Source organism: Taudactylus pleione, unplaced genomic scaffold, assembly GCF_031769625.1.
Source record: "Taudactylus pleione unplaced genomic scaffold, aTauple2 ptg000070l, whole genome shotgun sequence".
In the NCBI taxonomy this organism is placed as follows: domain Eukaryota; kingdom Metazoa; phylum Chordata; class Amphibia; order Anura; family Myobatrachidae; genus Taudactylus; species Taudactylus pleione.
The window spans coordinates 17,179,139-17,204,727 of record NW_028284472.1 but is presented as its reverse complement, the minus strand read 5'-3'; the positions used below and the strand labels follow the sequence as shown (position 1 = coordinate 17,204,727).

Here is a 25,589-nt window from a genome sequence, read left to right as displayed (position 1 = left end):
GTAACTCGTGATCTAACTTTGAAAGGAACTTTCCAGTCAACAACCGATCATTATATTGTTTATGTAGTATAAGGATGTCCAATCTCCAATCATATTGTTATGAAAAGTGGAATGTAGTTCCTAAATATTTGCATTTAAAACTAAAGAACGACTCTGGTGGGACTCAAACCCACAACCTTTGAATAACTACAACCAACTAGAAGTCCAATGCGCTATCCATTGCGCCACAGAGCCACTGGTGGTTTTAGAGCTTGGTTCGACTGTAGCACTTGTAGAATACATAGAGTGGCAAAGGAGTGTCAGATATTTACAATAGTTCTCCCAAATGCAAAAACAGCTATATCTGAGTCTTCCTCTTGCTGATATTTGGTGCAAGTCCTATTTTAAGAAAGCGGATTTAGTGACATAATTTGTGGTACACAATTAATGACAGTAGGGAGACATTTTTTTATGATGTTTTAGAATACATACCCCTCAATCTGAGCAAGGCTAGTTGAGTAGAGACAAAAGTGTTTTCAAAACACCAATTACTGGTTTAAAGGCATCTGAAATTACATTGTAACTTGTGATCTAACTTTGAAAGGGACTTTCCAGTCAAAAAGCGATCATTATATTGTTTATGTAGTATAAGAATCTCCAATCTCCAATCATATTGTTATAAAAAGTTGAATGTAAATCCTAAATATTTGCATTTAAAATTAAAGAATGAATCTGGTGGGACTCGAGCCCACAACTTTTGAATAACTACAACCAACTAGAAGTCTAACGCGCTTTCCATTGCACCACAGCGCCCCTGGCAGCTTTAGCGCTTGGTTCGACTGTAGCACTTGTAGAATACATAGAGTGGCAAAGGAGTGTCAGATATTTACAATAGTTCTCCCAAATGCAAAAACAGATATATCTGAGTCTTCCTCTTGCTGATATTTGGTGCAAGTCCTATTTTAAGTATGCGGATTTAGAGACATAATTTGTGGTACACAATTAAGGACTGTAGGGAGACATTTTTTTATGATGTTTTAGAATACATACCACTCAATCTGAGAAAGGCTAGTTGAGTAGAGATAAAAGTGTTTTCAAAACACCAATAACGGGTTTATAGGAATCTGAAATTACATTGTAACTTGTGATCTAACTTTGAAAGGGACTTTCCAGTCAAAAAGCGATCATTATATTGTTTATGTAGTATAAGAATCTCCAATCTCCAATCATATTGTTATAAAAAGTTGAATGTAAATCCTAAATATTTGCATTTAAAATTAAAGAATGAATCTGGTGGGACTCGAGCCCACAACTTTCGAATAACTACAACCAACTAGAAGTCTAACGCGCTTTCCATTGCACCACAGCGCCCCTGGCAGCTTTAGCGCTTGGTTCGACTGTAGCACTTGTAGAATACATAGAGTGGCAAAGGAGTGTCAGATATTTACAATAGTTCTCCCAAATGCAAAAACAGCTATATCTGAGTCTTCCTCTTGCTGATATTTGGTGCAAGTCCTATTTTAAGTATGCGGATTTAGAGACATGATTTGTGGTACACAATTAAGGACTGTAGGGAGACATTTTTTTATGATGTTTTAGAATACATACCACTCAATCTGAGAAAGGCTAGTTGAGTAGAGATAAAAGTGTTTTCAAAACACCAATAACGGGTTTAAAGGAATCTGAAATTACATTGTAACTTGTGATCTAACTTTGAAAGGGACTTTCCAGCCAACAACCGATCATTATATTGTTTATGTAGTATAAGGATGTCCAATCTCCAATCATATTGTTATGAAAAGTTGAATGTAAATCCTAAATATTTGCATTTAAAACTAAAGAATGACTCTGGTGGGACTTGAAGCCACAGCCTTTGAATAACTACAACCAACTAGAAGTCCAATGCGCTATCCATTGAGCCACAGAGCCCCTGGCAGTTTTCGAGCTTGGTTCGACTGTAGCACTTGTAGAATACATAGGTTGGCAAAAAAGTGTCAGATATTTACAATAGTTCTCCCAAATGCAAAAACAGCTATATCTGAGTCTTCCTCTTGCTGATATTTGGTGCAAGTCCTATTTTAAGTATGCGGATTTAGTGACATAATTTGTGGTACACAATTAATGACTGTAGGGAGTCATTTTTTTATGATGTTTTAGAATACATACCCCTCAATTTGAGCAAGGCTAGTTGAGTAGAGACAAAAGTGTTTTCAAAACACCAATTACTGGTTTAAAAGAATCTGAAATTACATTGTAACTTGTGATCTAACTTTGAAAGGGACTTTCCAGTCAAAAAGCGATCATTATATTGTTTATGTAGTATAAGAATCTCCAATCTCCAATCATATTGTTATAAAAAGTTGAATGTAAATCCTAAATATTTGCATTTAAAATTAAAGAATGAATCTGGTGGGACTCGAGCCCACAACTTTTGAATAACTACAACCAACTAGAAGTCTAACGCGCTCTCCATTGCACCACAGCGCCCCTGGCAGCTTTAGCGCTTGGTTCGACTGTAGCACTTGTAGAATACATAGAGTGGCAAAGGAGTGTCAGATATTTACAATAGTTCTCCCAAATGCAAAAACAGCTATATCTGAGTCTTCCTCTTGCTGATATTTGGTGCAAGTCCTATTTGAAGTATGCAGATTTAGTGTCATAATTTGTGGTACACAAATAAGGACTGTAGGGAGACATTTTTTTATGATGTTTTAGAATACATACCACTCAATCTGAGAAAGGCTAGTTGAGTAGAGATAAAAGTGTTTTCAAAACACCAATTACTGGTTTTAAGGAATCTGAAATTACATTGTAACTCGTGATCTAACTTTGAAAGGAACTTTCCAGTCAACAACCGATCATTATATTGTTTATGTAGTATAAGGATGTCCAATCTCCAATCATATTGTTATGAAAAGTGGAATGTAGTTCCTAAATATTTGCATTTAAAACTAAAGAACGACTCTGGTGGGACTCAAACCCACAACCTTTGATTAACTACAACCAACTAGAAGTCCAATGCGCTATCCATTGCGCCACAGAGCCACTGGTGGTTTTAGAGCTTGGTTCGACTGTAGCACTTGTAGAATACATAGAGTGGCAAAGGAGTGTCAGATATTTACAATAGTTCTCCCAAATGCAAAAACAGCTATATCTGAGTCTTCCTCTTGCTGATATTTGGTGCAAGTCCTATTTTAAGAAAGCGGATTTAGTGACATAATTTGTGGTACACAATTAATGACAGTAGGGAGACATTTTTTTATGATGTTTTAGAATACATACCCCTCAATCTGAGCAAGGCTAGTTGAGTAGAGACAAAAGTGTTTTCAAAACACCAATTACTGGTTTAAAGGCATCTGAAATTACATTGTAACTTGTGATCTAACTTTGAAAGGGACTTTCCAGTCAAAAAGCGATCATTATATTGTTTATGTAGTATAAGAATCTCCAATCTCCAATCATATTGTTATAAAAAGTTGAATGTAAATCCTAAATATTTGCATTTAAAATTAAAGAATGAATCTGGTGGGACTCGAGCCCACAACTTTCGAATAACTACAACCAACTAGAAGCCTAACGCGCTTTCCATTGCACCACAGCGCCCCTGGCAGCTTTAGCGCTTGGTTCGACTGTAGCACTTGTAGAATACATAGAGTGGCAAAGGAGTGTCAGATATTTACAATAGTTCTCCCAAATGCAAAAACAGCTATATCTGAGTCTTCCTCTTGCTGATATTTGGTGCAAGTCCTATTTTAAGTATGCGGATTTAGAGACATAATTTGTGGTACACAATTAAGGACTGTAGGGAGACATTTTTTTATGATGTTTTAGAATACATACCACTCAATCTGAGAAAGGCTAGTTGAGTAGAGATAAAAGTGTTTTCAAAACACCAATAACGGGTTTATAGGAATCTGAAATTACATTGTAACTTGTGATCTAACTTTGAAAGGGACTTTCCAGCCAACAACCGATCATTATATTGTTTATGTAGTATAAGGATGTCCAATCTCCAATCATATTGTTATGAAAAGTTGAATGTAAATCCTAAATATTTGCATTTAAAACTAAAGAATGACTCTGGTGGGACTTGAAGCCACAGCCTTTGAATAACTACAACCAACTAGAAGTCCAATGCGCTATCCATTGAGCCACAGAGCCCCTGGCAGTTTTCGAGCTTGGTTCGACTGTAGCACTTGTAGAATACATAGAGTGGCAAAAGAGTGTCAGATATTTACAATAGTTCTCCCAAATGCAAAAACAGCTATATCTGAGTCTTCCTCTTGCTGATATTTGGTGCAAGTCCTATTTTAAGTATGCGGATTTAGTGACATAATTTGTGGTACACAATTAATGACTGTAGGGAGTCATTTTTTTATGATGTTTTAGAATACATACCCCTCAATTTGAGCAAGGCTAGTTGAGTAGAGACAAAAGTGTTTTCAAAACACCAATTACTGGTTTAAAAGAATCTGAAATTACATTGTAACTTGTGATCTAACTTTGAAAGGGACTTTCCAGTCAAAAAGCGATCATTATATTGTTTATGTAGTATAAGAATCTCCAATCTCCAATCATATTGTTATAAAAAGTTGAATGTAAATCCTAAATATTTGCATTTAAAATTAAAGAATGAATCTGGTGGGACTCGAGCCCACAACTTTTGAATAACTACAACCAACTAGAAGTCTAACGCGCTCTCCATTGCACCACAGCGCCCCTGGCAGCTTTAGCGCTTGGTTCGACTGTAGCACTTGTAGAATACATAGAGTGGCAAAGGAGTGTCAGATATTTACAATAGTTCTCCCAAATGCAAAAACAGCTATATCTGAGTCTTCCTCTTGCTGATATTTGGTGCAAGTCCTATTTTAAGTATGCAGATTTAGTGTCATAATTTGTGGTACACAAATAAGGACTGTAGGGAGACATTTTTTTATGATGTTTTAGAATACATACCACTCAATCTGAGAAAGGCTAGTTGAGTAGAGATAAAAGTGTTTTCAAAACACCAATTACTGGTTTTAAGGAATCTGAAATTACATTGTAACTCGTGATCTAACTTTGAAAGGAACTTTCCAGTCAACAACCGATCATTATATTGTTTATGTAGTATAAGGATGTCAAATCTCCAATCATATTGTTATGAAAAGTGGAATGTAGTTCCTAAATATTTGCATTTAAAACTAAAGAACGACTCTGGTGGGACTCAAACCCACAACCTTTGAATAACTACAACCAACTAGAAGTCCAATGCGCTATCCATTGCGCCACAGAGCCACTGGTGGTTTTAGAGCTTGGTTCGACTGTAGCACTTGTAGAATACATAGAGTGGCAAAGGAGTGTCAGATATTTACAATAGTTCTCCCAAATGCAAAAACAGCTATATCTGAGTCTTCCTCTTGTTGATATTTGGTGCAAGTCCTATTTTAAGAAAGCGGATTTAGTGACATAATTTGTGGTACACAATTAATGACAGTAGGGAGACATTTTTTTATGATGTTTTAGAATACATACCCCTCAATCTGAGCAAGGCTAGTTGAGTAGAGACAAAAGTGTTTTCAAAACACCAATTACTGGTTTAAAGGCATCTGAAATTACATTGTAACTTGTGATCTAACTTTGAAAGGGACTTTCCAGTCAAAAAGCGATCATTATATTGTTTATGTAGTATAAGAATCTCCAATCTCCAATCATATTGTTATAAAAAGTTGAATGTAAATCCTAAATATTTGCATTTAAAATTAAAGAATGAATCTGGTGGGACTCGAGCCCACAACTTTCGAATAACTACAACCAACTAGAAGCCTAACGCGCTTTCCATTGCACCACAGCGCCCCTGGCAGCTTTAGCGCTTGGTTCGACTGTAGCACTTGTAGAATACATAGAGTGGCAAAGGAGTGTCAGATATTTACAATAGTTCTCCCAAATGCAAAAACAGCTATATCTGAGTCTTCCTCTTGCTGATATTTGGTGCAAGTCCTATTTTAAGTATGCGGATTTAGAGACATAATTTGTGGTACACAATTAAGGACTGTAGGGAGACATTTTTTTATGATGTTTTAGAATACATACCACTCAATCTGAGAAAGGCTAGTTGAGTAGAGATAAAAGTGTTTTCAAAACACCAATAACGGGTTTATAGGAATCTGAAATTACATTGTAACTTGTGATCTAACTTTGAAAGGGACTTTCCAGCCAACAACCGATCATTATATTGTTTATGTAGTATAAGGATGTCCAATCTCCAATCATATTGTTATGAAAAGTTGAATGTAAATCCTAAATATTTGCATTTAAAACTAAAGAATGACTCTGGTGGGACTTGAAGCCACAGCCTTTGAATAACTACAACCAACTAGAAGTCCAATGCGCTATCCATTGAGCCACAGAGCCCCTGGCAGTTTTCGAGCTTGGTTCGACTGTAGCACTTGTAGAATACATAGAGTGGCAAAAGAGTGTCAGATATTTACAATAGTTCTCCCAAATGCAAAAACAGCTATATCTGAGTCTTCCTCTTGCTGATATTTGGTGCAAGTCCTATTTTAAGTATGCGGATTTAGTGACATAATTTGTGGTACACAATTAATGACTGTAGGGAGTCATTTTTTTATGATGTTTTAGAATACATACCCCTCAATCTGAGCAAGGCTAGTTGAGAAGAGACAAAAGTGGTTTCAAAACACCAATTACTGGTTTAAAGGAATCTGAAATTACATTGTAACTTGTAATCTAACTTTGAAAGGGACTTTCCAGTTAATAACCGATCATTATATTGTTTATGTAGTATAAGGATGTCCAATCTCCAATCATATTGTTATGAAAAGTTGAATGTAAATCCTAAATATTTGCATTTAAAACTAAAGAACGACTCTGGTGGGACTTGAACCCATAACCTTTGAATAACTACAACCAACTAGAAGTCCTATGCGCTATCAATTGCGCCACAGAGCCACTGGTGGTTTTAGAGCTTGGTACGACTGTAGCACTTGTAGAATACATAGAGTGGCAAAGGAGTGTCAGATATTTACAATAGTTCTCCCAAATGCAAAAACAGCTATATCTGAGTCTTCCTCTTGCTGATATTTGGTGCAAGTCCTATTTTAAGAAAGCGGATTTAGTGACATAATTTGTGGTACACAATTAATGACAGTAGGGAGACATTTTTTTATGATGTTTTAGAATACATACCCCTCAATCTGAGCAAGGCTAGTTGAGTAGAGACAAAAGTGTTTTCAAAACACCAATTACTGGTTTAAAGGCATCTGAAATTACATTGTAACTTGTGATCTAACTTTGAAAGGGACTTTCCAGTCAAAAAGCGATCATTATATTGTTTATGTAGTATATGAATCTCCAATCTCCAATCATATTGTTATAAAAAGTTGAATGTAAATCCTAAATATTTGCATTTAAAATTAAAGAATGAATCTGGTGGGACTCGAGCCCACAACTTTCGAATAACTAAACCAACTAGAAGTCTAACGCGCTTTCCATTGCACCACAGCGCCCCTGGCAGCTTTAGCGCTTGGTTCGACTGTAGCACTTGTAGAATACATAGAGTGGCAAAGGAGTGTCAGATATTTACAATAGTTCTCCCAAATGCAAAAACAGCTATATCTGAGTCTTCCTCTTGCTGATATTTGGTGCAAGTCCTATTTTAAGTATGCGGATTTAGAGACATAATTTGTGGTACACAATTAAGGACTGTAGGGAGACATTTTTTTATGATGTTTTAGAATACATACCACTCAATCTGAGAAAGGCTAGTTGAGCAGAGATAAAAGTGTTTTCAAAACACCAATAACGAGTTTAAAGGAATCTGAAATTACATTGTAACTTGTGATCTAACTTTGAAAGGGACTTTCCAGCCAACAACCGATCATTATATTGTTTATGTAGTATAAGGATGTCCAATCTCCAATCATATTGTTATGAAAAGTTGAATGTAAATCCTAAATATTTGCATTTAAAACTAAAGAATGACTCTGGTGGGACTTGAAGCCACAGCCTTTGAATAACTACAACCAACTAGAAGTCCAATGCGCTATCCATTGAGCCACAGAGCCCCGGGCAGTTTTCGAGCTTGGTTCGACTGTAGCACTTGTAGAATACATAGAGTGGCAAAAGAGTGTCAGATATTTACAATAGTTCTCCCAAATGCAAAAACAGCTATATCTGAGTCTTCCTCTTGCTGATATTTGGTGCAAGTCCTATTTTAAGTATGCGGATTTAGTGACATAATTTGTGGTACACAATTAATGACTGTAGGGAGTCATTTTTTTATGATGTTTTAGAATACATACCCCTCAATCTGAGCAAGGCTAGTTGAGTAGAGACAAAAGTGTTTTCAAAACACCAATTACTGGTTTAAAAGAATCTGAAATTACATTGTAACTTGTGATCTAACTTTGAAAGGGACTTTCCAGTCAAAAAGCGATCATTATATTGTTTATGTAGTATAAGAATCTCCAATCTCCAATCATATTGTTATAAAAAGTTGAATGTAAATCCTAAATATTTGCATTTAAAATTAAAGAATGAATCTGGTGGGACTCGAGCCCACAACTTTTGAATAACTACAACCAACTAGAAGTCTAATGCGCTTTCCATTGCACCACAGTGCCCCTGGCAGCTTTAGCGCTTGGTTCGACTGTAGCACTTGTAGAATACATAGAGTGGCAAAGGAGTGTCAGATATTTACAATAGTTCTCCCAAATGCAAAAACAGCTATATCTGAGTCTTCCTCTTGCTGATATTTGGTGCAAGTCCTATTTTAAGTATGCGGATTTAGTGTCGTAATTTGTGGTACACAAATAAGGACAGTAGGGAGACATTTTTTTATGATGTTTTAGAATACATACCACTCAATCTGAGAAAGGCTAGTTGAGTAGAGATAAAAGTGTTTTCAAAACACCAATTACTGGTTTTAAGGAATCTGAAATTACATTGTAACCTGTGATCTAACTTTGAAAGGAACTTTCCAGTCAACAACCGATCATTATATTGTTTATGTAGTATAAGGATGTCCAATCTCCAATCATATTGTTATGAAAAGTTGAATGTAAATCCTAAATATTTGCATTTAAAACTAAAGAACGACTCTGGTGGGACACGAACCCACAACCTTTGAATAACTACAAGCAACTAGAAGTCCAATGCGCTATCCATTGCGCCACAGAGCCACTGGTGGTTTTAGAGCTTGGTTCGACTGTAGCACTTGTAGAATACATAGAGTGGCAAAGGAGTGTCAGATATTTACAATAGTTCTCCCAAATGCAAAAACAGCTATATCTGAGTCTTCCTCTTGCTGATATTTGGTGCAAGTCCTATTTTAAGTATGCGGATTTAGAGACATAATTTGTGGTACACAATTAAGGACTGTAGGGAGACATTTTTTTATGATGTTTTAGAATACATACCACTCAATCTGAGAAAGGCTAGTTGAGTAGAGATAAAAGTGTTTTCAAAACACCAATAACGGGTTTAAAGGAATCTGAAATTACATTGTAACTTGTGATCTAACTTTGAATGGGACTTTCCAGCCAACAACCGATCATTATATTGTTTATGTAGTATAAGGATGTCCAATCTCCAATCATATTGTTATGAAAAGTTGAATGTAAATCCTAAATATTTGCATTTAAAACTAAAGAATGACTCTGGTGGGACTTGAAGCCACAGCCTTTGAATAACTACAACCAACTAGAAGTCCAATGCGCTATCCATTGAGCCACAGAGCCCCGGGCAGTTTTTGAGCTTGGTTCGACTGTAGCACTTGTAGAATACATAGAGTGGCAAAAGAGTGTCAGATATTTACAATAGTTCTCCCAAATGCAAAAACAGCTATATCTGATTCTTCCTCTTGCTGATATTTGGTGCAAGTCCTATTTTAAGTATGCGGATTTAGTGACATAATTTGTGGTACACAATTAATGACTGTAGGGAGTCATTTTTTTATGATGTTTTAGAATACATACCCCTCAATCTGAGCAAGGCTAGTTGAGTAGAGACAAAAGTGTTTTCAAAACACCAATTACTGGTTTAAAAGAATCTGAAATTACATTGTAACTTGTGATCTAACTTTGAAAGGGACTTTCCAGTCAAAAAGCGATCATTATATTGTTTATGTAGTATAAGAATCTCCAATCTCCAATCATATTGTTATAAAAAGTTGAATGTAAATCCTAAATATTTGCATTTAAAATTAAAGAATGAATCTGGTGGGACTTGAGCCCACAACTTTTGAATAACTACAACCAACTAGAAGTCTAACGCGCTTTCCATTGCACCACAGCGCCCCTGGCAGCTTTAGCGCTTGGTTCGACTGTAGCACTTGTAGAATACATAGAGTGGCAAAGGAGTGTCAGATATTTACAATAGTTCTCCCAAATGCAAAAACAGCTATATCTGAGTCTTCCTCTTGCTGATATTTGGTGCAAGTCCTATTTTAAGTATGCGGATTTAGTGTCATAATTTGTGGTACACAAATAAGGACTGTAGGGAGACATTTTTTTATGATGTTTTAGAATACATACCACTCAATCTGAGAAAGGCTAGTTGAGTAGAGATAAAAGTGTTTTCAAAACACCAATTACTGGTTTTAAGGAATCTGAAATTACATTGTAACCTGTGATCTAACTTTGAAAGGAACTTTCCAGTCAACAACCGATCATTATATTGTTTATGTAGTATAAGGATGTCCAATCTCCAATCATATTGTTATGAAAAGTTGAATGTAAATCCTAAATATTTGCATTTAAAACTAAAGAACGACTCTGGTGGGACTCGAACCCACAACCTTTGAATAACTACAACCAACTAGAAGTCCAATGCGCTATCCATTGCGCCACAGAGCCACTGGTGGTTTTAGAGCTTGGTTCGACTGTAGCACTTGTAGAATACATAGAGTGGCAAAGGAGTGTCAGATATTTACAATAGTTCTCCCAAATGCAAAAACAGCTATATCTGAGTCTTCCTCTTGCTGATATTTGGTGCAAGTCCTATTTTAAGAAAGCGGATTTAGTGACATAATTTGTGGTACACAATTAATGACAGTAGGGAGACATTTTTTTATGATGTTTTAGAATACATACCCCTCAATCTGAGCAAGGCTAGTTGAGTAGAGATAAAAGTGTTTTCAAAACACCAATTACGGGTTTAAAGGAATCTGAAATTACATTGTAACTTGTGATCTAACTTTGAAAGGGACTTTCCAGTCAACAACCTATCATTATATTGTTTATGTAGTATAAGGATGTCCAATCTCCAATCATATTGTTATGAAAAGTTGAATGTAAATCCTAAATATTTGCATTTAAAACTAAAGAACGATTCTGGTGGGACTTGAAGCCACAGCCTTTGAATAACTACAACCAACTAGAAGACCAATGCGCTATCCATTGAGCCACAGAGCCCCTGGCAGTTTTAGAACATGGTTCGACTGTAGCACTTGTAGAATACATAGAGTGGCAAAGGAGTGTCAGATATTTACAATAGTTCTCCCAAATGCAAAAACAGCTATATCTGAGTCTTCCTCTTGCTGATATTTGGTGCAAGTCCTATTTTAAGAAAGCGGATTTAGTGACATAATTTGTGGTACACAATTAATGACAGTAGGGAGACATTTTTTTATGATGTTTTAGAATACATACCCCTCAATCTGAGCAAGGCTAGTTGAGTAGAGACAAAAGTGTTTTCAAAACACCAATTACTGGTTTAAAAGAATCTGAAATTACATTGTAACTTGTGATCTAACTTTGAAAGGGACTTTCCAGTCAAAAAGCGATCATTATATTGTTTATGTAGTATAAGAATCTCCTATCTCCAATCATATTGTTATAAAAAGTTGAATGTAAATCCTAAATATTTGCATTTAAAATTAAAGAATGAATCTGGTTGGACTCGAGCCCACAACTTTTGAATAACTACAACCAACTAGAAGTCTAACGCGCTTTCCATTGCACCACAGCGCCCCTGGCAGCTTTAGCGCTTGGTTCGACTGTAGCACTTTTAGAATACATAGAGTGGCAAAGGAGTGTCAGATACTTACAATAGTTCTCCCAAATGCAAAAACAGCTATATCTGAGTCTTCCTCTTGCTGATATTTGGTGCAAGTCCTATTTTAAGTATGCGGATTTAGTGTCATAATTTGTGGTACACAAATAAGGACTGTAGGGAGACATTTTTTTATGATGTTTTAGAATACATACCACTCAATCTGAGAAAGGCTAGTTGAGTAGAGATAAAAGTGTTTTCAAAACACCAATTACTGGTTTTAAGGAATCTGAAATTACATTGTAACTTGTGATCTAACTTTGAAAGGAACTTTCCAGTCAACAACCGATCATTATATTGTTTATGTAGTATAAGGATGTCCAATCTCCAATCATATTGTTATGAAAAGTGGAATGTAGTTCCTAAATATTTGCATTTAAAACTAAAGAACGACTCTGGTGGGACTCGAACCCACAACCTTTGAATAACTACAACCAACTAGAAGTCCAATGCGCTATCCATTGCGCCACAGAGCCACTGGTGGTTTTAGAGCTTGGTTCGACTGTAGCACTTGTAGAATACATAGAGTGGCAAAGGAGTGTCAGATATTTACAATAGTTCTCCCAAATGCAAAAACAGCTATATCTGAGTCTTCCTCTTGCTGATATTTGGTGCAAGTCCTATTTTAAGAAAGCGGATTTAGTGACATAATTTGTGGTACACAATTAATGACAGTAGGGAGACATTTTTTTATGATGTTTTAGAATACATACCCCTCAATCTGAGCAAGGCTAGTTGAGTAGAGATAAAAGTGTTTTCAAAACACCAATTACTGGTTTTAAGGAATCTGAAATTACATTGTAACCTGTGATCTAACTTTGAAAGGAACTTTCCAGTCAACAACCGATCATTATATTGTTTATGTAGTATAAGGATGTCCAATCTCCAATCATATTGTTATGAAAAGTTGAATGTAAATCCTAAATATTTGCATTTAAAACTAAAGAACGACTCTGGTGGGACTCGAACCCACAACCTTTGAATAACTACAAGCAACTAGAAGTCCAATGCGCTATCCATTGCGCCACAGAGCCACTGGTGGTTTTAGAGCTTGGTTCGACTGTAGCACTTGTAGAATACATAGAGTGGCAAAGGAGTGTCAGATATTTACAATAGTTCTCCCAAATGCAAAAACAGCTATATCTGAGTCTTCCTCTTGCTGATATTTGGTGCAAGTCCTATTTTAAGTATGCGGATTTAGAGACATAATTTGTGGTACACAATTAAGGACTGTAGGGAGACATTTTTTTATGATGTTTTAGAATACATACCACTCAATCTGAGAAAGGCTAGTTGAGTAGAGATAAAAGTGTTTTCAAAACACCAATAACGGGTTTAAAGGAATCTGAAATTACATTGTAACTTGTGATCTAACTTTGAAAGGGACTTTCCAGCCAACAACCGATCATTATATTGTTTATGTAGTATAAGGATGTCCAATCTCCAATCATATTGTTATGAAAAGTTGAATGTAAATCCTAAATATTTGCATTTAAAACTAAAGAATGACTCTGGTGGGACTTGAAGCCACAGCCTTTGAATAACTACAACCAACTAGAAGTCCAATGCGCTATCCATTGAGCCACAGAGCCCCGGGCAGTTTTTGAGCTTGGTTCGACTGTAGCACTTGTAGAATACATAGAGTGGCAAAAGAGTGTCAGATATTTACAATAGTTCTCCCAAATGCAAAAACAGCTATATCTGATTCTTCCTCTTGCTGATATTTGGTGCAAGTCCTATTTTAAGTATGCGGATTTAGTGACATAATTTGTGGTACACAATTAATGACTGTAGGGAGTCATTTTTTTATGATGTTTTAGAATACATACCCCTCAATCTGAGCAAGGCTAGTTGAGTAGAGACAAAAGTGTTTTCAAAACACCAATTACTGGTTTAAAAGAATCTGAAATTACATTGTAACTTGTGATCTAACTTTGAAAGGGACTTTCCAGTCAAAAAGCGATCATTATATTGTTTATGTAGTATAAGAATCTCCAATCTCCAATCATATTGTTATAAAAAGTTGAATGTAAATCCTAAATATTTGCATTTAAAATTAAAGAATGAATCTGGTGGGACTTGAGCCCACAACTTTTGAATAACTACAACCAACTAGAAGTCTAACGCGCTTTCCATTGCACCACAGAGCCACTGGTGGTTTTAGAGCTTGGTTCGACTGTAGCACTTGTAGAATACATAGAGTGGCAAAGGAGTGTCAGATATTTACAATAGTTCTCCCAAATGCAAAAACAGCTATATCTGAGTCTTCCTCTTGCTGATATTTGGTGCAAGTCCTATTTTAAGAAAGCGGATTTAGTGACATAATTTGTGGTACACAATTAATGACAGTAGGGAGACATTTTTTTATGATGTTTTAGAATACATACCCCTCAATCTGAGCAAGGCTAGTTGAGTAGAGATAAAAGTGTTTTCAAAACACCAATTACGGGTTTAAAGGAATCTGAAATTACATTGTAACTTGTGATCTAACTTTGAAAGGGACTTTCCAGTCAACAACCTATCATTATATTGTTTATGTAGTATAAGGATGTCCAATCTCCAATCATATTGTTATGAAAAGTTGAATGTAAATCCTAAATATTTGCATTTAAAACTAAAGAACGATTCTGGTGGGACTTGAAGCCACAGCCTTTGAATAACTACAACCAACTAGAAGACCAATGCGCTATCCATTGAGCCACAGAGCCACTGGCAGTTTTAGAACATGGTTCGACTGTAGCACTTGTAGAATACATAGAGTGGCAAAGGAGTGTCAGATATTTACAATAGTTCTCCCAAATGCAAAAACAGCTATATCTGAGTCTTCCTCTTGCTGATATTTGGTGCAAGTCCTATTTTAAGAAAGCGGATTTAGTGACATAATTTGTGGTACACAATTAATGACAGTAGGGAGACATTTTTTTATGATGTTTTAGAATACATACCCCTCAATCTGAGCAAGGCTAGTTGAGTAGAGACAAAAGTGTTTTCAAAACACCAATTACTGGTTTAAAAGAATCTGAAATTACATTGTAACTTGTGATCTAACTTTGAAAGGGACTTTCCAGTCAAAAAGCGATCATTATATTGTTTATGTAGTATAAGAATCTCCTATCTCCAATCATATTGTTATAAAAAGTTGAATGTAAATCCTAAATATTTGCATTTAAAATTAAAGAATGAATCTGGTTGGACTCGAGCCCACAACTTTTGAATAACTACAACCAACTAGAAGTCTAACGCGCTTTCCATTGCACCACAGCGCCCCTGGCAGCTTTAGCGCTTGGTTCGACTGTAGCACTTTTAGAATACATAGAGTGGCAAAGGAGTGTCAGATACTTACAATAGTTCTCCCAAATGCAAAAACAGCTATATCTGAGTCTTCCTCTTGCTGATATTTGGTGCAAGTCCTATTTTAAGTATGCGGATTTAGTGTCATAATTTGTGGTACACAAATAAGGACTGTAGGGAGACATTTTTTTATGATGTTTTAGAATACATACCACTCAATCTGAGAAAGGCTAGTTGAGTAGAGATAAAAGTGTTTTCAAAACACCAATTACTGGTTTTAAGGAATCTGAAATTACATTGTAACTTGTGATCTAACTTTGAAAGGAACTTTCCAGTCAACAACCGATCATTATATTGTTTATGTAGTATAAGGATGTCCAATCTCCAATCATATTGTTATGAAAAGTGGAATGTAGTTCCTAAATATTTGCATTTAAAACTAAAGAACGACTCTGGTGGGACTCGAACCCACAACCTTTGAATAACTACAACCAACTAGAAGTCCAATGCGCTATCCATTGCGCCACAGAGCCACTGGTGGTTTTAGAGCTTGGTTCGACTGTAGCACTTGTAGAATACATAGAGTGGCAAAGGAGTGTCAGATATTTACAATAGTTCTCCCAAATGCAAAAACAGCTATATCTGAGTCTTCCTCTTGCTGATATTTGGTGCAAGTCCTATTTTAAGAAAGCGGATTTAGTGACATAATTTGTGGTACACAATTAATGACAGTAGGGAGACATTTTTTTATGATGTTTTAGAATACATACCCCTCAATCTGAGCAAGGCTAGTTGAGTAGAGACAAAAGTGTTTTCAAAACACCAATTACTGGTTTAAAGGCATCTGAAATTACATTGTAACTTGTGATCTAACTTTGAAAGGGACTTTCCAGTCAAAAAGCGATCATTATATTGTTTATGTAGTATAAGAATCTCCAATCTCCAATCATATTGTTATAAAAAGTTGAATGTAAATCCTAAATATTTGCATTTAAAATTAAAGAATGAATCTGGTGGGACTCGAGCCCATTACTTTCGAATAACTACAACCAACTAGAAGTCTAACGCGCTTTCCATTGCACCACAGCGCCCCTGGCAGCTCTAGCGCTTGGTTCGACTGTAGCACTTGTAGAATACATAGAGTGGCAAAGGAGTGTCAGATATTTACAATAGTTCTCCCAAATGCAAAAACAGCTATATCTGAGTCTTCCTCTTGCTGATATTTGGTGCAAGTCCTATTTTAAGTATGCGGATTTAGAGACATAATTTGTGGTACACAATTAAGGACTGTAGGGAGACATTTTTTTATGATGTTTTAGAATACATACCACTCAATCTGAGAAAGGCTAGTTGAGTAGAGATAAAAGTGTTTTCAAAACACCAATAACGGGTTTAAAGGAATCTGAAATTACATTGTAACTTGTGATCTAACTTTGAAAGGGACTTTCCAGCCAACAACCGATCATTATATTGTTTATGTAGTATAAGGATGTCCAATCTCCAATCATATTGTTATGAAAAGTTGAATGTAAATCCTAAATATTTGCATTTAAAACTAAAGAATGACTCTGGTGGGACTTGAAGCCACAGCCTTTGAATAACTACAACCAACTAGAAGTCCAATGCGCTATCCATTGAGCCACAGAGCCCCTGGCAGTTTTCGAGCTTGGTTCGACTGTAGCACTTGTAGAATACATAGAGTGGCAAAAGAGTGTCAGATATTTACAATAGTTCTCCCAAATGCAAAAACAGCTATATCTGAGTCTTCCTCTTGCTGATATTTGGTGCAAGTCCTATTTTAAGTATGCGGATTTAGTGACATAATTTGTGGTACACAATTAATGACTGTAGGGAGTCATTTTTTTATGATGTTTTAGAATACATACCCCTCAATCTGAGCAAGGCTAGTTGAGTAGAGACAAAAGTGTTTTCAAAACACCAATTACTGGTTTAAAAGAATCTGAAATTACATTGTAACTTGTAATCTAACTTTGAAAGGGACTTTCCAGTTAATAACCGATCATTTTATTGTTTATGTAGTATAAGTATGTCCAATCTCCAATCAGATTGTTATGAAAAGTTGAATGTAAATCCTAAATATTTGCATTTAAAACTAAAGAACGACTCTGGTGGGACTTGAACCCACAACCTTTGAATAACTACAACCAACTAGAAGTCATATGCGCTATCCATTGCGCCACAGAGCCACTGGCGGTTTTAGAGCTTGGTTCGACTGTAGCACTTGTAGAATACATAGAGTGGCAAAGGAGTGTCAGATATTTACAATAGTTCTCCCAAATGCAAAATCAGCTATATCTGAGTCTTCCTCTTGCTGATATTTGGTGCAAGTCCTATTTTAAGAAAGCGGATTTAGTGACATAATTTGTGGTACACAATTAATGACAGTAGGGAGACATTTTTTATGATGTTTTAGAATACATACCCCTCAATCTGAGCAAGGCTAGTTGAGTAGAGACAAAAGTGTTTTCAAAACACCAATTACTGGTTTAAAGGAATCTGAAATTACATTGTAACTTGTGATCTAACTTTAAAAGGGACTTTCCAGTCAAAAAGCGATCATTATATTGTTTATGTAGTATAAGAATCTCCAATCTCCAATCATATTGTTATAAAAAGTTGAATGTAAATCCTAAATATTTGCATTTAAAATTAAAGAATGAATCTGGTGGGACTCGAGCCCACAACTTTCGAATAACTACAACCAACTAGAAGTCTAACGCGCTTTCCATTGCACCACAGCGCCCCTGGCAGCTTTAGCGCTTGGTTCGACTGTAGCACTTGTAGAATACATAGAGTGGCAAAGGAGTGTCAGATATTTACAATAGTTCTCCCAAATGCAAAAACAGCTATATCTGAGTCTTCCTCTTGCTGATATTTGGTGCAAGTCCTATTTTAAGTATGCGGATTTAAAGACATAATTTGTGGTACACAATTAAGGACTGTAGGGAGACATTTTTTTATGATGTTTTAGAATACATACCACTCAATCTGAGAAAGGCTAGTTGAGTAGAGATAAAAGTGTTTTCAAAACACCAATTACGGGTTTAAAGGAATCTGAAATTACATTGTAACTTGTGATCTAACTTTGAAACGGACTTTCCAGTCAACAACCGATCATTATATTGTTTATGTAGTATAAGGATGTCCAATCTCCAATCATATTGTTATGAAAAGTTGAATGTAAATCCTAAATATTTGCATTTAAAACTAAAGAACGACTCTGGTGGGACTTGAAGCCACAACCTTTGAATAACTACAACCAAATAGAAGTCCAATGCGCTATCCATTGAGCCACAGAGCCCCTGGCAGTTTTCGAGCTTGGTTCGACTGTAGCACTTGTAGAATACATAGAGTGGCAAAAGAGTGTCAGATATTTACAATAGTTCTGCCAAATGCAAAAACAGCTATATCTGAGTCTTCCTCTTGCTGATATTTGGTGCAAGTCCTATTTTAAGTATGCGGATTTAATGACATAATTTGTGGTACACAATTAATGACTGTAGGGAGACATTTTTTTATGATGTTCTAGAATACATACCCCTCAATCTGAGCAAGGCTAGTTGAGTAGAGATAAAAGTGTTTTCAAAACACCAATTACGGGTTTAAAGGAATCTGAAATTACATTGTAACTTGTGATCTAACTTTGAAACGGACTTTCCAGTCAACAACCGATCATTATATTGTTTATGTAGTATAAGGATGTCCAATCTCCAATCATATTGTTATGAAAAGTTGAATGTAAATCCTAAATATTTGCATTTAAAACTAAAGAACGACTCTGGTGGGACTTGAAGCCACAACCTTTGAATAACTACAACCAACTAGAAGTCCAATGCGCTATCCATTGAGCCACAGAGCCCCTGGCAGTTTTTGAGCTTGGTTCGACTGTAGCACTTGTAGAATACATAGAGTGGCAAAAGAGTGTCAGATATTTACAATAGTTCTGCCAAATGCAAAAACAGCTATATCTGAGTCTTCCTCTTGCTGATATTTGGTGCAAGTGCTATTTTAAGTATGCGGATTTAATGACATAATTTGTGGTACACAATTAATGACTGTAGGGAGACATTTTTTTATGATGTTTTAGAATACATACCCCTCAATCTGAGCAAGGCTAGTTGAGTAGAGACAAAAGTGTTTTCAAAACACCAATTACTGGTTTAAAAGAATCTGAAATTACATTGTAACTTGTAATCTAACTTTGAAAGGGACTTTCCAGTTAATAACCGATCATTATATTGTTTATGTAGTATAAGGATGTCCAATCTCCAATCATATTGTTATAAAAAGTTGAATGTAAATCCTAAATATTTGCATTTAAAATTAAAGAATGAATCTGGTGGGACTCGAGCCCACAACTTTTGAATAACTACAACCAACTAGAAGTCTAACGCGCTTTCCATTGCACCACAGCGCCCCTGGCAGCTTTAGCGCTTGGTTCGACTGAAGCACTTGTAGAATACATAGAGTGGCAAAGGAGTGTCAGATATTTACAATAGTTCTCCCAAATGCAAAAACAGCTATATCTGAGTCTTCCTCTTGCTGATATTTGGTGCAAGTCCTATTTTAAGTATGCGGATTTAGTGACATAATTTGTGGTACACAATTAAGGACTGTAGGGAGACATTTTTTTATGATGTTTTAGAATACATACCACTCAATCTGAGAAAGGCTAGTTGAGTAGAGATAAAAGTGTTTTCAAAACACCAATTACGGGTTTAAAGGAATCTGAAATTACATTGTAACTTGTGATCTAACTTTGAAACGGACTTTCCAGTCAACAACCGATCATTATATTGTTTATGTAGTATAAGGATGTCCAATCTCCAATCATATTGTTATGAAAAGTTGAATGTAAATCCTAAATATTTGCATTTAAAACTAAAGAACGACTCTGGTGGGACTTGAAGCCACAACCTTTGAATAACTACAACCAACTAGAAGTCCAATGCGCTATCCATTGCGCCACAGAGCCACTGGCAGTTTTAGAGCTTGGTTCGACTGTAGCACTTGTAGAATACATAGAGTCGCAAAGGAGTGTCAGATATTTACAATAGTTCTCCCAAATGCAAAAACAGCTATATCTGAGTCTTCCTCTTGCTGATATTTGGTGCAAGTCCTATTTTAAGAAAGCGGATTTAGTGACATAATTTGTGGTACACAATTAATGACAGTAGGGAGACATTTTTTTATGATGTTTTAGAATACATACCCCTCAATCTGAGCAAGGCTAGTTGAGTAGAGACAAAAGTGTTTTCAAAACACCAATTACTGGTTTAAAGGAATCTGAAATTACATTGTAACTTGTGATCTAACTTTGAAAGGGACTTTCCAGTCAAAAAGCGATCATTATATTGTTTATGTAGTATAAGAATCTCCAATCTCCAATCATATTGTTATAAAAAGTTGAATGTAAATCCTAAATATTTGCATTTAAAATTAAAGAATGAATCTGGTGGGACTCGAGCCCACAACTTTCGAATAACTACAACCAACTAGAAGTCTAACGAGCTTTCCATTGCACCACAGCGCCCCTGGCAACTTTAGCGCTTGGTTCGACTGTAGCACTTGTAGAATACATAGAGTGGCAAAGGAGTGTCAGATATTTACAATAGTTCTCCCAAATGCAAAAACAGCTATATCTGAGTCTTCCTCTTGCTGATATTTGGTGCAAGTCCTATTTTAAGTATGCAATTTAGTGACATAATTTGTGGTACACAATTAAGGACTGTAGGAAGACATTTTTTTATGATGTTTTAGAATACATACCACTCAATCTGAGCAAATCTAGTTGAGAAGAGACAAAAGTGGTTTCAAAACACCAATTACTGGTTTAAAGGAATCTGAAATTACATTGTAACTTGTAATCTAACTTTGAAAGGGACTTTCCAGCCAACAACCGATCATTATATTGTTTATGTAGTATAAGGATGTCCAATCTCCAATCATATTGTTATGAAAAGTTGAATGTAAATCCTAAATATTTGCATTTAAAACTAAAGAATGACTCAGGGGGGACTTGAAGCCACAGCCTTTGAATAACTACAACCAACTAGAAGTCCAAAGTGCTATCCATTGAGCCACAGAGCACCTGGCAGTTTTTGAGCTTGGTTCGACTGTAGCACATGTAGAATACATAGAGTGGCAAAAGAGTGTCAGATATTTACAATAGTTCTCCCAAATGCAAAAACAGCTATATCTGAGTCTTCCTCTTGCTGATATTTGGTGCAAGTCCTATTTTAAGTATGCGGATTTAGTGACATAATTTGTGGTACACAATTAATGACAGTAGGGAGTCATTTTTTTATGATGTTTTAGAATACATACCCCTCAATCTGAGCAAGGCTAGTTGAGTAGAGACAAAAGTGTTTTCAAAACACCAATTACTGGTTTAAAAGAATCTGAAATTACATTGTAACTTGTGATCTAACTTTGAAAGGGACTTTCCAGTCAAAAAGCGATCATTATATTGTTTATGTAGTATAAGAATCTCCAATCTCCAATCATATTGTTATAAAAAGTTGAATGTAAATCCTAAATATTTGCATTTAAAATTAAAGAATGAATCTGGTGGGACTCGAGCCCACAACTTTTGAATAACTACAACCAACTAGAAGTCTAACGCGCTCTCCATTGCACCACAGCGCCCCTGGCAGCTTTAGCGCTTGGTTCGACTGTAGCACTTGTAGAATACATAGAGTGGCAAAGGAGTGTCAGATATTTACAATAGTTCTCCCAAATGCAAAAACAGCTATATCTGAGTCTTCCTCTTGCTGATATTTGGTGCAAGTCCTATTTTAAGTATGCAGATTTAGTGTCATAATTTGTGGTACACAAATAAAGACTGTAGGGAGACATTTTTTTATGATGTTTTAGAATACATACCACTCAATCTGAGAAAGGCTAGTTGAGTAGAGATAAAAGTGTTTTCAAAACACCAATTACTGGTTTTAAGGAATCTGAAATTACATTGTAACTCGTGATCTAACTTTGAAAGGAACTTTCCAGTCAACAACCGATCATTATATTGTTTATGTAGTATAAGGATGTCCAATCTCCAATCATATTGTTATGAAAAGTGGAATGTAGTTCCTAAATATTTGCATTTAAAACTAAAGAACGACTCTGGTGGGACTCAAACCCACAACCTTTGAATAACTACAACCAACTAGAAGTCCAATGCGCTATCCATTGCGCCACAGAGCCACTGGTGGTTTTAGAGCTTGGTTCGACTGTAGCACTTGTAGAATACATAGAGTGGCAAAGGAGTGTCAGATATTTACAATAGTTCTCCCAAATGCAAAAACAGCTATATCTGAGTCTTCCTCTTGCTGATATTTGGTGCAAGTCCTATTTTAAGAAAGCGGATTTAGTGACATAATTTGTGGTACACAATTAATGACAGTAGGGAGACATTTTTTTATGATGTTTTAGAATACATACCCCTCAATCTGATCAAGGCTAGTTGAGTAGAGACAAAAGTGTTTTCAAAACACCAATTACTGGTTTAAAGGCATCTGAAATTACATTGTAACTTGTGATCTAACTTTGAAAGGGACTTTCCAGTCAAAAAGCGATCATTATATTGTTTATGTAGTATAAGAATCTCCAATCTCCAATCATATTGTTATAAAAAGTTGAATGTAAATCCTAAATATTTGCATTTAAAATTAAAGAATGAATCTGGTGGGACTCGAGCCCACAACTTTCGAATAACTACAACCAACTAGAAGTCTAACGCGCTTTCCATTGCACCACAGCGCCCCTGGCAGCTTTAGCGCTTGGTTCGACTGTAGCACTTGTAGAATACATAGAGTGGCAAAGGAGTGTCAGATATTTACAATAGTTCTCCCAAATGCAAAAACAGCTATATCTGAGTCTTCCTCTTGCTGATATTTGTTGCAAGTCCTATTTTAAGTATGCGGATTTAGAGACATAATTTGTGGTACACAATTAAGGACTGTAGGGAGACATTTTTTTATGATGTTTTAGAATACATACCACTCAATCTGAGAAAGGCTAGTTGAGTAGAGATAAAAGTGTTTTCAAAACACCAATAACGGGTTTATAGGAATCTGAAATTACATTGTAACTTGTGATCTAACTTTGAAAGGGACTTTCCAGCCAACAACCGATCATTATATTGTTTATGTAGTATAAGGATGTCCAATCTCCAATCATATTGTTATGAAAAGTTGAATGTAAATCCTAAATATTTGCATTTAAAACTAAAGAATGACTCTGGTGGGACTTGAAGCCACAGCCTTTGAATAACTACAACCAACTAGAAGTCCAATGCGCTATCCATTGAGCCACAGAGCCCCTGGCAGTTTTTGAGCTTGGTTCGACTGTAGCACTTGTAGAATACATAGAGTGGCAAAAGAGTGTCAGATATTTACAATAGTTCTCCCAAATGCAAAAACAGCTATATCTGAGTCTTCCTCTTGCTGATATTTGGTGCAAGTCCTATTTTAAGTATGCGGATTTAGTGACATAATTTGTGGTACACAATTAATGACTGTAGGGAGTCATTTTTTTATGATGTTTTAGAATACATACCCCTCAATCTGAGCAAGGCTAGTTGAGTAGAGACAAAAGTGTTTTCAAAACACCAATTACTGGTTTAAAAGAATCTGAAATTACATTGTAACTTGTGATCTAACTTTGAAAGGGACTTTCCAGTCAAAAAGCGATCATTATATTGTTTATGTAGTATAAGAATCTCCAATCTCCAATCATATTGTTATAAAAAGTTGAATGTAAATCCTAAATATTTGCATTTAAAATTAAAGAACGAATCTGGTGGGACTCGAGCCCACAACTTTTGAATAACTACAACCAACTAGAAGTCTAACGCGCTTTCCATTGCACCACAGCGCCCCTGGCAGCTTTAGCGCTTGGTTCGACTGTAGCACTTGTAGAATACATAGAGTGGCAAAGGAGTGTCAGATATTTACAATAGTTCTCCCAAATGCAAAAACAGCTATATCTGAGTCTTCCTCTTGCTGATATTTGGTGCAAGTCCTATTTTAAGTATGCGGATTTAGTGTCATAATTTGTGGTACACAAATAAGGACTGTAGGGAGACATTTTTTTATGATGTTTTAGAATACATACCACTCAATCTGAGAAAGGCTAGTTGAGTAGAGATAAAAGTGTTTTCAAAACACCAATTACTGGTTTTAAGGAATCTGAAATTACATTGTAACCTGTGATCTAACTTTGAAAGGAACTTTCCAGTCAACAACCGATCATTATATTGTTTATGTAGTATAAGGATGTCCAATCTCCAATCATATTGTTATGAAAAGTTGAATGTAAATCCTAAATATTTGCATTTAAAACTAAAGAACGACTCTGGTGGGACTCGAACCCACAACCTTTGAATAACTACAACCAACTAGAAGTCCAATGCGCTATCCATTGCGCCACAGAGCCACTGGTGGTTTTAGAGCTTGGTTCGACTGTAGCACTTGTAGAATACATAGAGTGGCAAAGGAGTGTCAGATATTTACAATAGTTCTCCCAAATGCAAAAACAGCTATATCTGAGTCTTCCTCTTGCTGATATTTGGTGCAAGTCCTATTTTAAGAAAGCGGATTTAGTGACATAATTTGTGGTACACAATTAATGACAGTAGGGAGACATTTTTTTATGATGTTTTAGAATACATACCCCTCAATCTGAGCAAGGCTAGTTGAGTAGAGGTAAAAGTGTTTTCAAAACACCAATTACGGGTTTAAAGGAATCTGAAATTACATTGTAACTTGTGATCTGACTTTGAAAGGGACTTTCCAGTCAACAACCGATCATTATATTGTTTATGTAGTATAAGGATGTCCAATCTCCAATCATATTGTTATGAAAAGTTGAATGTAAATCCTAAATATTTGCATTTAAAACTAAAGAACGACTCTGGTGGGACTTGAAGCCACAGCCTTTGAATAACTACAACCAACTAGAAGACCAATGCACTATCCATTGAGCCACAGAGCCCCTGGCAGTTTTAGAACATGGTTCGACTGTAGCACTTGTAGAATACATAGAGTGGCAAAAGAGTGTCAGATATTTACAATAGTTCTCCCAAATACAAAAACAGCTATATCTGAGTCTTCCTCTTGCTGATTTTTGGTGCAAGTCCTATTTTAAGTATGCAATTTAGTGACATAATTTGTGGTACACAATTAAGGACTGTAGGGAGACATTTTTTTATGATGTTTTAGAATACATACCACGCAATCTGA

General features: G+C 35.9%; 12 non-coding genes across 12 annotated transcripts; all 12 read right to left on the bottom strand.

Moving 5' to 3' along the window:
- Positions 1-148: 148 nt before the first annotated feature.
- TRNAR-UCU (transfer RNA arginine (anticodon UCU)) lies at positions 149-234 on the bottom strand. Its single transcript is given in 2 exon segments — positions 149-184; positions 198-234. It is a non-coding gene; the product is annotated as a tRNA-Arg (tRNA).
- Positions 235-2,938: 2,704 nt separating this feature from the next.
- Positions 2,939-3,024, bottom strand: TRNAR-UCU (transfer RNA arginine (anticodon UCU)). The gene is given in 2 exon segments: positions 2,939-2,973; positions 2,988-3,024. It is a non-coding gene; the product is annotated as a tRNA-Arg (tRNA).
- A 2,146-nt stretch (positions 3,025-5,170) lies between these two features.
- Positions 5,171-5,256, bottom strand: TRNAR-UCU (transfer RNA arginine (anticodon UCU)). Its single transcript is given in 2 exon segments — positions 5,171-5,206; positions 5,220-5,256. It is a non-coding gene; the product is annotated as a tRNA-Arg (tRNA).
- A 3,819-nt stretch (positions 5,257-9,075) lies between these two features.
- Positions 9,076-9,161, bottom strand: TRNAR-UCU (transfer RNA arginine (anticodon UCU)). The gene is given in 2 exon segments: positions 9,076-9,111; positions 9,125-9,161. It is a non-coding gene; the product is annotated as a tRNA-Arg (tRNA).
- Positions 9,162-10,749: 1,588 nt separating this feature from the next.
- Positions 10,750-10,835, bottom strand: TRNAR-UCU (transfer RNA arginine (anticodon UCU)). The gene is given in 2 exon segments: positions 10,750-10,785; positions 10,799-10,835. It is a non-coding gene; the product is annotated as a tRNA-Arg (tRNA).
- A 1,588-nt stretch (positions 10,836-12,423) lies between these two features.
- On the bottom strand, positions 12,424-12,509 carry TRNAR-UCU (transfer RNA arginine (anticodon UCU)). Its single transcript is given in 2 exon segments — positions 12,424-12,459; positions 12,473-12,509. It is a non-coding gene; the product is annotated as a tRNA-Arg (tRNA).
- A 472-nt stretch (positions 12,510-12,981) lies between these two features.
- TRNAR-UCU (transfer RNA arginine (anticodon UCU)) lies at positions 12,982-13,067 on the bottom strand. Its single transcript is given in 2 exon segments — positions 12,982-13,017; positions 13,031-13,067. It is a non-coding gene; the product is annotated as a tRNA-Arg (tRNA).
- Positions 13,068-15,771: 2,704 nt separating this feature from the next.
- Positions 15,772-15,857, bottom strand: TRNAR-UCU (transfer RNA arginine (anticodon UCU)). Its single transcript is given in 2 exon segments — positions 15,772-15,807; positions 15,821-15,857. It is a non-coding gene; the product is annotated as a tRNA-Arg (tRNA).
- Positions 15,858-17,445: 1,588 nt separating this feature from the next.
- On the bottom strand, positions 17,446-17,531 carry TRNAR-UCU (transfer RNA arginine (anticodon UCU)). Its single transcript is given in 2 exon segments — positions 17,446-17,480; positions 17,495-17,531. It is a non-coding gene; the product is annotated as a tRNA-Arg (tRNA).
- A 2,703-nt stretch (positions 17,532-20,234) lies between these two features.
- On the bottom strand, positions 20,235-20,320 carry TRNAR-UCU (transfer RNA arginine (anticodon UCU)). Its single transcript is given in 2 exon segments — positions 20,235-20,270; positions 20,284-20,320. It is a non-coding gene; the product is annotated as a tRNA-Arg (tRNA).
- A 2,145-nt stretch (positions 20,321-22,465) lies between these two features.
- TRNAR-UCU (transfer RNA arginine (anticodon UCU)) lies at positions 22,466-22,551 on the bottom strand. The gene is given in 2 exon segments: positions 22,466-22,501; positions 22,515-22,551. It is a non-coding gene; the product is annotated as a tRNA-Arg (tRNA).
- Positions 22,552-24,697: 2,146 nt separating this feature from the next.
- TRNAR-UCU (transfer RNA arginine (anticodon UCU)) lies at positions 24,698-24,783 on the bottom strand. The gene is given in 2 exon segments: positions 24,698-24,733; positions 24,747-24,783. It is a non-coding gene; the product is annotated as a tRNA-Arg (tRNA).
- Between the last annotated feature and the right edge of the window lie 806 nt (positions 24,784-25,589).